Below are 10,589 nucleotides of genomic sequence, written 5' to 3'. Positions count from 1 at the left end.
ATTTCTCCTTGCCCAGTAATAGTTCAACCAATGAGAGACCACCATAACTCAGCCAATGAAAAGTCGCTATACTTTGAACTTTCAGTTTCCTCCAATGAACTCTGTTTACAACAGCTCCTCCCAAATTTATAAAAGAGCATTTTTTTTGTTTGTTTCTGGAGTTGCATATGTTTCACCATAAGACCTTATGTTCCGAAGTACAGTTCTTTGTTCTAATAAACAGATTTATGCTTTCACCTTTGACACTTTAAATCTTTCTTTCTTTCTTTCTTTCTTTCTTTCTTTCTTTCTTTCTTTCTTTCTTTCTTTCTTTCTTTCTTTTTTTATTTTTTATGACTGAATAGAGACTCCAGGTAAGCACTCAAGGAAGGATTTTCTGAGGAGGTTACTTTTTAGATAACAAGAATATAAGGAAGGATGTGCCATGTCTGAATGAGAGAAAAGCTCATCTAAGCAGAGGAAGAGCTAATTCAAAAACTCTAGGGAGAGAATGAGCTTGGTGTTGCGAGGAACCAATGGAAGGATTGGTAGGCAAGGACTAGCACCTGTATGGTTCTATAAGTGATAGAGACTTTTAGAAGCTTTTAAACAGTGGCATTATCTGATTTATGCTCCTAAAAGTTTAGTGTGGTCGCTATGTGCATGAATAGAAGCCTGGATAACGGGTAAGAAGTTATTGCAGTAGCCCAGAAGAAATATTATAATGTCTTTGTCTAAGGTAAAAATCACAGAAATGTAGAGAAGTAGACAGATTCAAAGTATTTGTTAGAGTAGAATCAATGGTGTTTGTAGATAAATGGCTTTCGTGGGTTAAATAAAAGAGAAGAATCAAGGGTAAATGTCAGATTTGGGGCTTGAGGAATAGCTGGATGTTGATGTCATTTTCCAAAATGGGAAGAAAGAGGTATGTAAGGGGCAGTTAGGGTATGTACATAGCAGTTACTCAAGAGTTCTATATTGGTCATGCTAAGCATTACATGTCTACTGAACATCTAAGTGAAGATGTCAAGTAAGCAACTAGAGTCAGGAGTCCTGGGGATACAGCATAGTTAAAGATAGTCTGGAAGTTATCCGTATATTAATATTAACTGGATAGAATCATGAGAAGAAAAGAGGTGAGTCCAGGATCCTGAAGCACCCTCACATCAGAGGTCAAGTTTAGAAGATAGACATTCAACTGGGCGGCTAATTCTGGTTAATTTCTCATATTTGCTCTACAGATATGTCATGCAGATGACATGGGAAAGAAGAGCACTTATTGTTCTCAAAACAAATGGAAAGCCATGCAATGGAAAAGTCCTGCATATTCTTGGAAAACTTGCTACTTGCCCATCAAGCAGTGGAGTTGATTATTTTTCTCCTTGGACCTGGGCAATGCTTTTTGACTACCAGTTATTCTTTAAGGCTGATGCCTTTCAATGCTGGGCTAACAAATGGGCAATTAGTTGAATTACTTTTTCTTTACTTTTTTTTTTTTTTTAATTCCAAAAGAAATATTGAAAATTGTCTGTCTCTGTTTCTATAAAAAAAAAAAATCTCAATAGAATATTATAAATAATGGTATGGTTTATTGTGAGAGTCATACATCACAACTGGAAAGTTGATATACTTGTGATTCCTTGCTTCTGAGATATATCAATAATTTCCACCACTGAAAATGTAGTCATCATGCTGGTAGCATTTCCAAATCAAAGACACTGGAAATATGCAAAGAATCCAGGAGAAAGCCTTGTATTCCCCTTGAGACCAGTTGGCTGATTAGGGAGTATTCTAGAAGAAACCCAGGGCGGGGTCCTGACAAAGTCCCAGGCTAGTCTTCTTTTCACATGGCTCCCAGTTCATGATCATAATTGTCTGCGTGTGAGGAAGTAGGGCTCCATTGCCTCTAGGCCTCTGTCTCCTCACTAACACTTGTCTGGGTGCTGAAGTAAGTAGAAGCCTGTTACCTCCAGCACTAGGTAGGATCCCTAGGAACCCCTGCTGCCAGCTTCCCTGCAGGAGAAAAATAGATGACTCCTTTAACTCTTTAACTAGTACCTTCTGTATTGTCTTTCTAATTATTTTCACAATCTATAATGACTCTATTATAGAAGGGCCTTTTACTTGTCATTCAAATTCTATGCCAGGCACAAAGTAGGTATTCAAAGATATTTGCTAGATCAATAAATAAATGAATAATTGTAAGCTACAAGGTGTTTGACAATACAATAAAAAAATTTCCCTATATATAACACATGACAGGTATAGAGATGTCACATTCAGATCTCCTTTCAAAAAGGAATCTTATTGATTCTAATAAGGAATCTTATTCCTTATATATGAGGAATGCAATTAAGTGATATCCTCTAGCTTTATTTCCCACTGTGATCAATTGCAACATTTGAGCCATGACTATGCTCTCTCCAGACAGCTCCAAAAATATGACTAATTGTAGTAGCTACTGACAGCCAGCAGTTTCTGCCCAATATCATTCTCCCAATAATGGGCAATATTTGCTCTAGGGTTCCCCTTTGGGATAGCTGAAGTTTTGTCAGAGCTGTACCACATGGTGTGTCTCTTCCTAAATAAGCATTCTTCATTCTTCTTCTCTTTTCATAGGTATTAGACCAGTATCACAATCTAAAGGTGTTTCTGTCTGCACTCACTCTTTCTGCTTTATCTGGGCACAAGCTTAACTCACAATAAATCACTTGCACTTCTAACCTTATCTTGGACTGTGGTTCCTGGAGGACACAAACTGATACAGTAGTCATGTCAGAAATGCTCTTAGAAAACAGTCAATACGATGTGGACTGGGGCCTGAATCACCTGCCAACTGGCTGATGAGGTATATGAAATATAAATAGTCACTGGCACAAGCTGGTAACTCGAAAGTTAATAATTATTCTAGTTGTGATTTGGGAAAATGCCCCAATGAAAGAGACTCTTTGTCTCTATGAAGATTCATGTACTCATAAAATATGGGGGAGACACTTATAAAAATATTGGAGTTGTTGGGTACTCACTAAGGTGCACTGACACTTCCAGGAGGACAATAAAAATTGAGGGTGGCTATCAAACAGTAAAAAGGATTTTTGTAAGAGAGAGAGAAAGTTTTGTAGATTATCTCTTATCATATGCCCTTATTTCTTATAACAGAAGAACAGATACCACTGATGGCATACTCAGACTTTGACAGTTATAGTTTCAGACTTTCAAAGATTGAATTGTGAGCCAAGACAAGCTTGTTATCCTAAGGTCAGGGCCTTCATAGAGAACACCTGGGACTTTTAAACATGAAATAGAACCATCTGGATGGATCGATAGACTGGTGGCTCTGATGATTCTTCTGGACCGTCAGAATCTGAAGAGGAAGTTCATTTTCTGCTAATGACAGCTAATGCTTCTCCTACATGGACATACACTGCTGAGGGAGAACTTTCACACAAGGCAGGACTGCTCTTACCTCCTCTCCTGGCTTCCAGGCCATTAACTATCATTAAATCAAAGTGTATGAAAACTGGAGATATCCTGAGACTAATAAGAAAAGAAAGGTTACACACCAAAGTAGCTAGCAAGTTCCAGCAAGGACCTGGGTAGCACCAGTGGGATTGGATTTTGAGAATGCTTGATCAATGAATTTAGTACAAAAAAATGAATAAGACTTCATTGATTTGGGAACATTCTTTTGGAATAGATGATTTAACTCCATAGCAAGGAACCAGAAAATAAGGGAGGCTCTTAAAAGTCTGAAGAAAATAATGGCCCATAATGAAAAGTTGAAATCATTGACTTGTCATCTCAGAAAATGTCCCAGGGAGACAGGCATTCAGGAATGGATATTTATGTGTAGAGTCAGAAGAAATACCAGAGGATTTTACTCCATGGGAAGGCTAAGAGGACATATTTAATAAGGCCATTAGAACTCCGCTGGTGGGAGGATACCAGCCTCACTAAGAAGTTCCATGTTGGCTCTCTTCTGCTAGCTAGGGTTAAGGGTGGGAGATGTAGTCACTTGGCTCATTAATAGCAATGGGAATTTTTGATCCCTGAAGCAAGTTAGGCTAGATATATACTGCCAAAAATCAGAGGACTGTAGTTACCAGGCCAACATTGGACGGACAGTCAACGGAATTTAAGGAGTCCAGCTCTAGATCATACTTCTTTATATGATCTTTCAGTTTGACTATAGGCAGTTACTAAGTCTTTACCTAGAAAGTCTCATAGGGGAGATGCCCTTTCCATATCAGACTTTGTGCATAGCCAATGTACTACATTCTATAAAGGGAATTTCAGTCAAAGACTCAGGCCCCGCTCCCAAATGGTAGAGATTAGTGCCAACTATGGTAACCAGATGAATTCTGGAGAATGGCTGTAGGTTAGAGTAAAATAAACCAATTAGTAGTCTTGATCACGACTCTGTACTAGATATGATATCATTACTAATATAGATTAAAAGAGATTTAAGTACATGGTGAGTGGCTATTAATTTGTCAAACAGTCAATACGATGACTTTTGACTATCTCAACCAATAAAAAGGATCAAAACTAGTTTGCGTTCACATGTAATAGTTAACAATATTCTTTTTCTGTTTTGTTCCATGGCTAGATAACTCTACTGCTTTCAGTCCAAAATGATCTGGATTGTCTGGAAATCCCAGAAAATATCACATTACTCAATTGCATCAGTAACATTAGACTTATAAAGCAGGATGAGCAAGAGGTGTCTAGACTGCTAAAGGCATTGATGAAAAGCATGTGCAGCAGAGGTGAGATATAAATCTGACAAAGTTTTACAAACCTACCACTTCTATAAAGTTTTGGAGGGCATGTTAAGTAAAAGAAAAATTGTTTCATTGTACATTCAAAGTAAATAGTTAAAAAAAAAAAGTTAAGTAAAAGAAAAATTGTTTCATTGTACATTCTCTAATACAAACAGGGAAGCCCAATGGTTGGTAGGCCTCTTGGTTTTTAAAGGCAATACATTCCATGCACAACAATACTGCTCTGATCCACAATCCAGGTAACATGAAAAGATTGGGTTAAAATCAAGAGACTAAGTTCAGGCTGTGACTCAAGCGACCTTGCTGTTTGGGACATACAATCTGGCAGATCCCCTGTCAGTAATGGGACATATCACAATGTGAATTTTATGGCAAAACTCAATAAGAGAATCACAATATAGGTTCCCAAAATCTTGAGGAAGGTCATGGTACCTGCAGCAAAGGATTGTATGTTTTTTGAGAAACATCTCCTGGGTGCTACTGGGCTCTGATAGATATCAAATACTTCACCTTGGGACACAAAGTACCATTGTGAGTTGATTTCCCTCAAACCCAACAAGGTATAATGCCATACATGTCTAATGATACTCCATTGTAATTTGGAAATTGTACATTTGGCCCAAGGGCACTAGTAAGTCACATGAGCTGATAGCATGGACTCCTACGTGGTCCACTATACTACACTAACATACTCATGTTAGTTAATTTCCCCCCTTAGTTAATTGCAATAAAGTCTTGCATGGCCAGGCTATGCAAGCTAAACTAGCCTGAGCTAGTTTATTTGTGGATATCTTCAATATGTGAGTTCTAGCCAAAAAAAAAAAAAAAAAAAAAAGACATTGTTTGATATCATATACACATTTAGCATGTTCTTGAAAGACTGGCATTAGAAAAATCTTCCCAAAGAGCCAAAATCAGACTGGCATTTCTTTATAAGAAATGAAAGTGTTCCAATATGAGAAATAATTCAAAATCAAAATCTGTGCCAAATGTCCTTGCTGCCTGGTGAGGGATGTGCAAGGGAAATATCTAAAAGATGAAAGACAAGTTGTCTGAAATAAAGATGTGCGACTGGACGTGTAGAAGGTACAGTGAGTGAAGATTGTTGAGAACTGCTCTGTTACTTATTAATGTTCACTATTAAGTATCAACCATGTGAGAGACACTGAAAAACCAAGTAGACAAGTAGATAGCCAGCAATCATTAGTCATCTTTTCTTACCAGTCCCCGCTGAACTGGTTCCATGAGAATACAAGGGAACAGTCATGGTGGAAAGATGAAGCCTACACATAGGCCCAAGAGCATGGACTCCTACTTACCAAAGCTGAGCTAGCTACTACAATAGCTATGTGAGAAATATACCAGCAAAAGAAACTAATGCCAGGCTCCTAGTTTGGCACTATTCCTCAGGGAGGCCAGTTTAGCCACATGATCCCAAGTCAGTTATACTGGATAGGCCTGAGGTTCCTTTTGACAAGAACATGTAAATATTCCAGGAGTGAATTTGTCTTTCCTTCATGTAAAACCTCAGCCAGCACCACTACCCAGGTTTTACAGAATGTCCGACTCAATGACATGGAATTCCACACAATACAGCATTTAACCGGCAGACACATTTCACAGCAAAGAGGATGGATGATATACTTTCCAGAAGCAGGTGGCCTGACAGGGTGCTAGATGGTCTACTGAAGAGCCGATGAGGCACCTACATGGAGGCAGTACTCTGTGGGGACAGGATGTCTTCCACTAGGAGGTAGTATGCTCACAAAATAAGAAACATCTGTATGGAATAGTACTTCCAATCAGAATATATTAAATATATCAGAGAGATTAAAACAAGAGTGGTCCGTCTTATCCTCAAAGACTCACTGGAATCTTTTTGCTTCCTGTCACCACAACTGCGGGTATTCCAGGGTTAGAGACTGAGGTCACAGAGGGGCTGTGTGCCCTTGCCAAGGGACACGGCAAGAGTCCAATTTAATACTAAGTCACAGCTGTCTGTTATATAAATGAGCCAATAATGGATCCTGTATAGCAGCCCTTAGGCTGTTATTTCTTCACAGCCGGTTGAGACCCATTAGCTCAAATACCACCAGCGCCAAACTTATATTTGTACATAATTTAAAAAAATAACTCAAACTATAATTTTCACTCATTTAGAGCTTGCCTGCTTTGCTTGTCCCACTAAACTACACCCAGCATCTGCTGGTCATTGATGAGACAGGGCATTGGGACTGTAAGACTAAGCCGCTGCTGCCCCTTGCAGCTCTCTGACACAGAGACTCCCCACTTGATGCTGTGACATAAGGGAGGCATGAAAGCCCTCTCTTCAATTCCCCTGTCCCCTGGGAGTTCCCTTGCCCTCTTCTCCTTCTTGATGGTGGTTCCCTTGCTGTAAGTCTCTGGATGTTTTCATACTGTGAGAGGCTTTTCTTCTCATGCAACCCTGTCCAAACACTGCTCAGTAAAGCTTCTTGTATGTTACTGCCTCTTGTGGTCACATGCATTTCACTGATCAGCCCCCAGATCCCTTGAGCTCCCTATACTTTCTACTGTGCACTTTGTACTCCTGTGTCAAGAAACCAGTATGTAAGAAAAAGTGTCACTATTGTGGCAGGTGTGATAGACTCTAATCAGCAGGGCAATTAGAGCTGCCATTTTACAATAAGGACAAAGAGAAAAATGACTCTGGGAATCAACTAGAGCTTTCTTGATAGTCAAGTGTCAAATTTTGATTGTGAATGGACAAGTGTAACACTCCTAGCCAAGAAGGTCTTGGTTACTAGCAGCTCAGACTTCTTAGGCATGAGGGTTTAGGTCACATTGCCAGAAACCACCAAGACCTGCCAAGGTAATAGTTGAGGGTGATGTGAATTTAGAACAAATGGTGGAGGAGTAAAAGGATCAGTACCAGTGGTGGCCACAAATGCCAACCAAAGGATAAAGCCTATAGCTTTTTCCATTAATCTCTGTTATCTAAGTTTGACTTTAGGAAGAGAAATCCAGATGAACCTTGGAAGAGCTGCACTCCAAACATGTACATAGAATAGAATTTGCAGAGCAAAATGGTGACTGGTAGCATGGAGAGATGCTGCTCAGATCCTCCTTAAGAGAGAACTTACAGTAAAGAAGGCAATGATCTGACAGCCTCCAACTGCCTTCAGGATCCACTGTAGCACAAGAGCTAAGTCCACTTTCTCCCCAGGTGACTCCCAAGCAATTGATCATGGTGGGAGTTCTAGAATCCAATAATTTCTGCCTCAAACTGGACTCACCTAGTAGGTCATCTTTGCTCTTGAATTCTCTCATTGAGTAGGCTCGGACTTTCTCAGAGCTTTACTGAGATCTGAAGTCCTTTCTACACATTCTCTCTTTCCTATTACACTCATCTAAACTGCATCACAACCTGTAGGATTTTTCTGCCTGTTCTCTCCTCTTTAATATATGTTACTCCCAGTAAACCTCTTACACTTTCAGTAAGACCCCAAATCACACATATTCTCTTTCTCTCTCTCTCTCTCTCTCTCTCACACACACACACACACACACACACACACCCGTAAAGCAAAGAGTGATAAGAAAGAAATAGTGCCTACGGCTATGCCACTCTGAACAAGCCCGATCCCCTCTGACCTTGGAAACTAAGCAGGATCGGGCCTGGTTAGTACTTGGATGGGAGACTACCTAGGAAGACCAGGTGCTGTAGGCATAAAAAATAAAAAAATAAGGGATCGTAAGCTGATAAGGTCTTTGCAATCTATGAGGTCAACCAAGTGTTGCCTCGCCTAAAAAAGAATTAAATAAATAAATAAATAAATAAATAAATAAATAAATAAATAATAAATAAAGAGATAAATAAATAATATTTAAATTTTTAAGATAGTATAGAATAGGTAAGAGACTACTAGTGTGTTTTTTTAATCAGAATACAATTCAGAAAGTTTTAATTTAAATTAATTAAAATTAAATTAAAAAGTTATTTTTTTCTGTCTCAACAGCCAAATTTCAACCAAAAGTCACATTTGGCTACTAGCTACTGTATTAGACAAAACAGAAAGTTCTACTGGACTGTGATAATATAGAAGCATAGAAATGACCGAAAATGATAAATCAATATAGGGAGAATATTTTCAAGAACATGCTCAAAATCTTAACTATCATGAACATTTTCACATAATAGATAAAATTATATTAACTAAATCAAAAATGAATTCATATTGCCCATTTAAAAAAATTAAATAAAAGGAAAATGCTTTATATTCTTCAGTATTTAATAGTATTAATATTAAATAGCACCAATATTTATTTGATAGCATTACTCAATTGTCATATATAGTACCTCCCTGTCTTTTCCTCTACTCTCTCAATTGTGTACTCTGTCTCTCTCACAGATATTCTTTCTGCTTTCTCCTTAAATATCTGTTCTTTTTCTCTTTATAGCATCTTTCAGTCCCATCAGCAATGCAATTTTAAGCAAGTTGGCAAAGTTCTCCAAACCTCAGTTCTTATATCAATAAAGTGTAGTTGATATTAACCTTTGTGATATTTTGAGAATTGAAGTTAAAGTCTTACTATTTTTTATGAAGAGCTACACAAAATGCTTCAATGCAGATCATAGGGAAGGTTACATTTTTGAGGCATCAATAATTGCTATTTGGACTTGCCCTTAAGGAAAACTTAAACCTTTCTAGCCTTACATGTTAGGAGATAGGAATACTGTGAGAGAAGGGAACAATATGATGTCGATTTTTAAACTATGCACTTTGAAGAAAGGGCAACATGTGGAAGAGAAACGTTCTCTAAATTTCTAGGAAGCTATGAAACTTCTACTCGTACAAGGTCAGGGCCAGAGAGCTGGACTAGAGTGCTACAGTAGTGAATACTGTGGCAGTCATAGCTAGTGGTTGTACATCCTTGAAAAAGATTTTGTTACAACAAAATATAAGGAAATTAGAGTTTCATAGACTATATTAAGTCTGTATCTTTTACTATTTAACATCTCTGGCCCTCGTTCATTAGTAATATAGGATATAAATACAGCCTTTCTTTACCATGAGTCTACTATGGAAACAAATTCAGAACATGTAAAGGCTGATATTATACATGATCAATTAGCTCTTCTTATTTGATGAATTTACTTAAAATAGTTAATGCCTGTTGACATTAATAAAATCCATTAAGATATTTGCTTGGTTGGTTAATGGCTACTGCAGAGAATGTGGCCTGAGAATGTTCATCATCAATCATTTGTATTACTTTCTCATAGTCAAAAATGATACCAATAAATATGATAATTTTATAATCCACAAAGTAGATATTGTATTAATTTCCAGAGAACTCTTGAGGCTCCTTCAAGCCTCATGATAATGCAATAGTGTAAGTTTTGAAGGTTTTACAGTGTAAATTTCAATTATAAAGTAAAATTTGGTATACTAAGGAAAAATTCCAATTTCTAACTGAAAAGAAATAATTTGAGATTAATTTTGTTAAAAGAAAAGCCCCTATATAATTTTGTTATAGACTGGTATTTGTCCTATATATCCACGTTAATAAATAAAATTTTGTTCCACAAAAATAATTTTTTTGAGCAAAAAATCCAAAAGGAACAAAATAAAAAATAAGATATTCTAGATAATTTCCTATTTCTAATTTTTTATACTAATATGCCTCTTAGATGCCACAAGAACAAAATCTCTGTTTCAGATTACACTCTCAGTGTGTTAAAGAACATTTTTTCCCATGTGATTTGTTTATGGGATGTTAATAGAGGATAATAACAAAGGTTTGCATATTCTGATTAGAATAAGGAATTTTAACAGCCTAGCA

General features: G+C 37.4%; 1 pseudogene; it reads left to right on the top strand.

Annotated features, from left to right (window-relative positions):
* Window positions 1-8,353: 8,353 nt before the first annotated feature.
* Window positions 8,354-8,472, top strand: LOC120586340 (uncharacterized; annotated as a pseudogene).
* The last annotated feature ends 2,117 nt before the right edge of the window (window positions 8,473-10,589 follow it).

The sequence above is a fragment of the Pteropus medius genome, unplaced genomic scaffold (genome assembly GCF_902729225.1).
Source record: "Pteropus medius unplaced genomic scaffold, Ma_sr-lr_union100, whole genome shotgun sequence".
Classification (NCBI taxonomy): domain Eukaryota; kingdom Metazoa; phylum Chordata; class Mammalia; order Chiroptera; family Pteropodidae; genus Pteropus; species Pteropus medius.
Note: the sequence above shows the minus strand (reverse complement) of the source record. Positions and strands in the feature narration are given on the sequence as shown.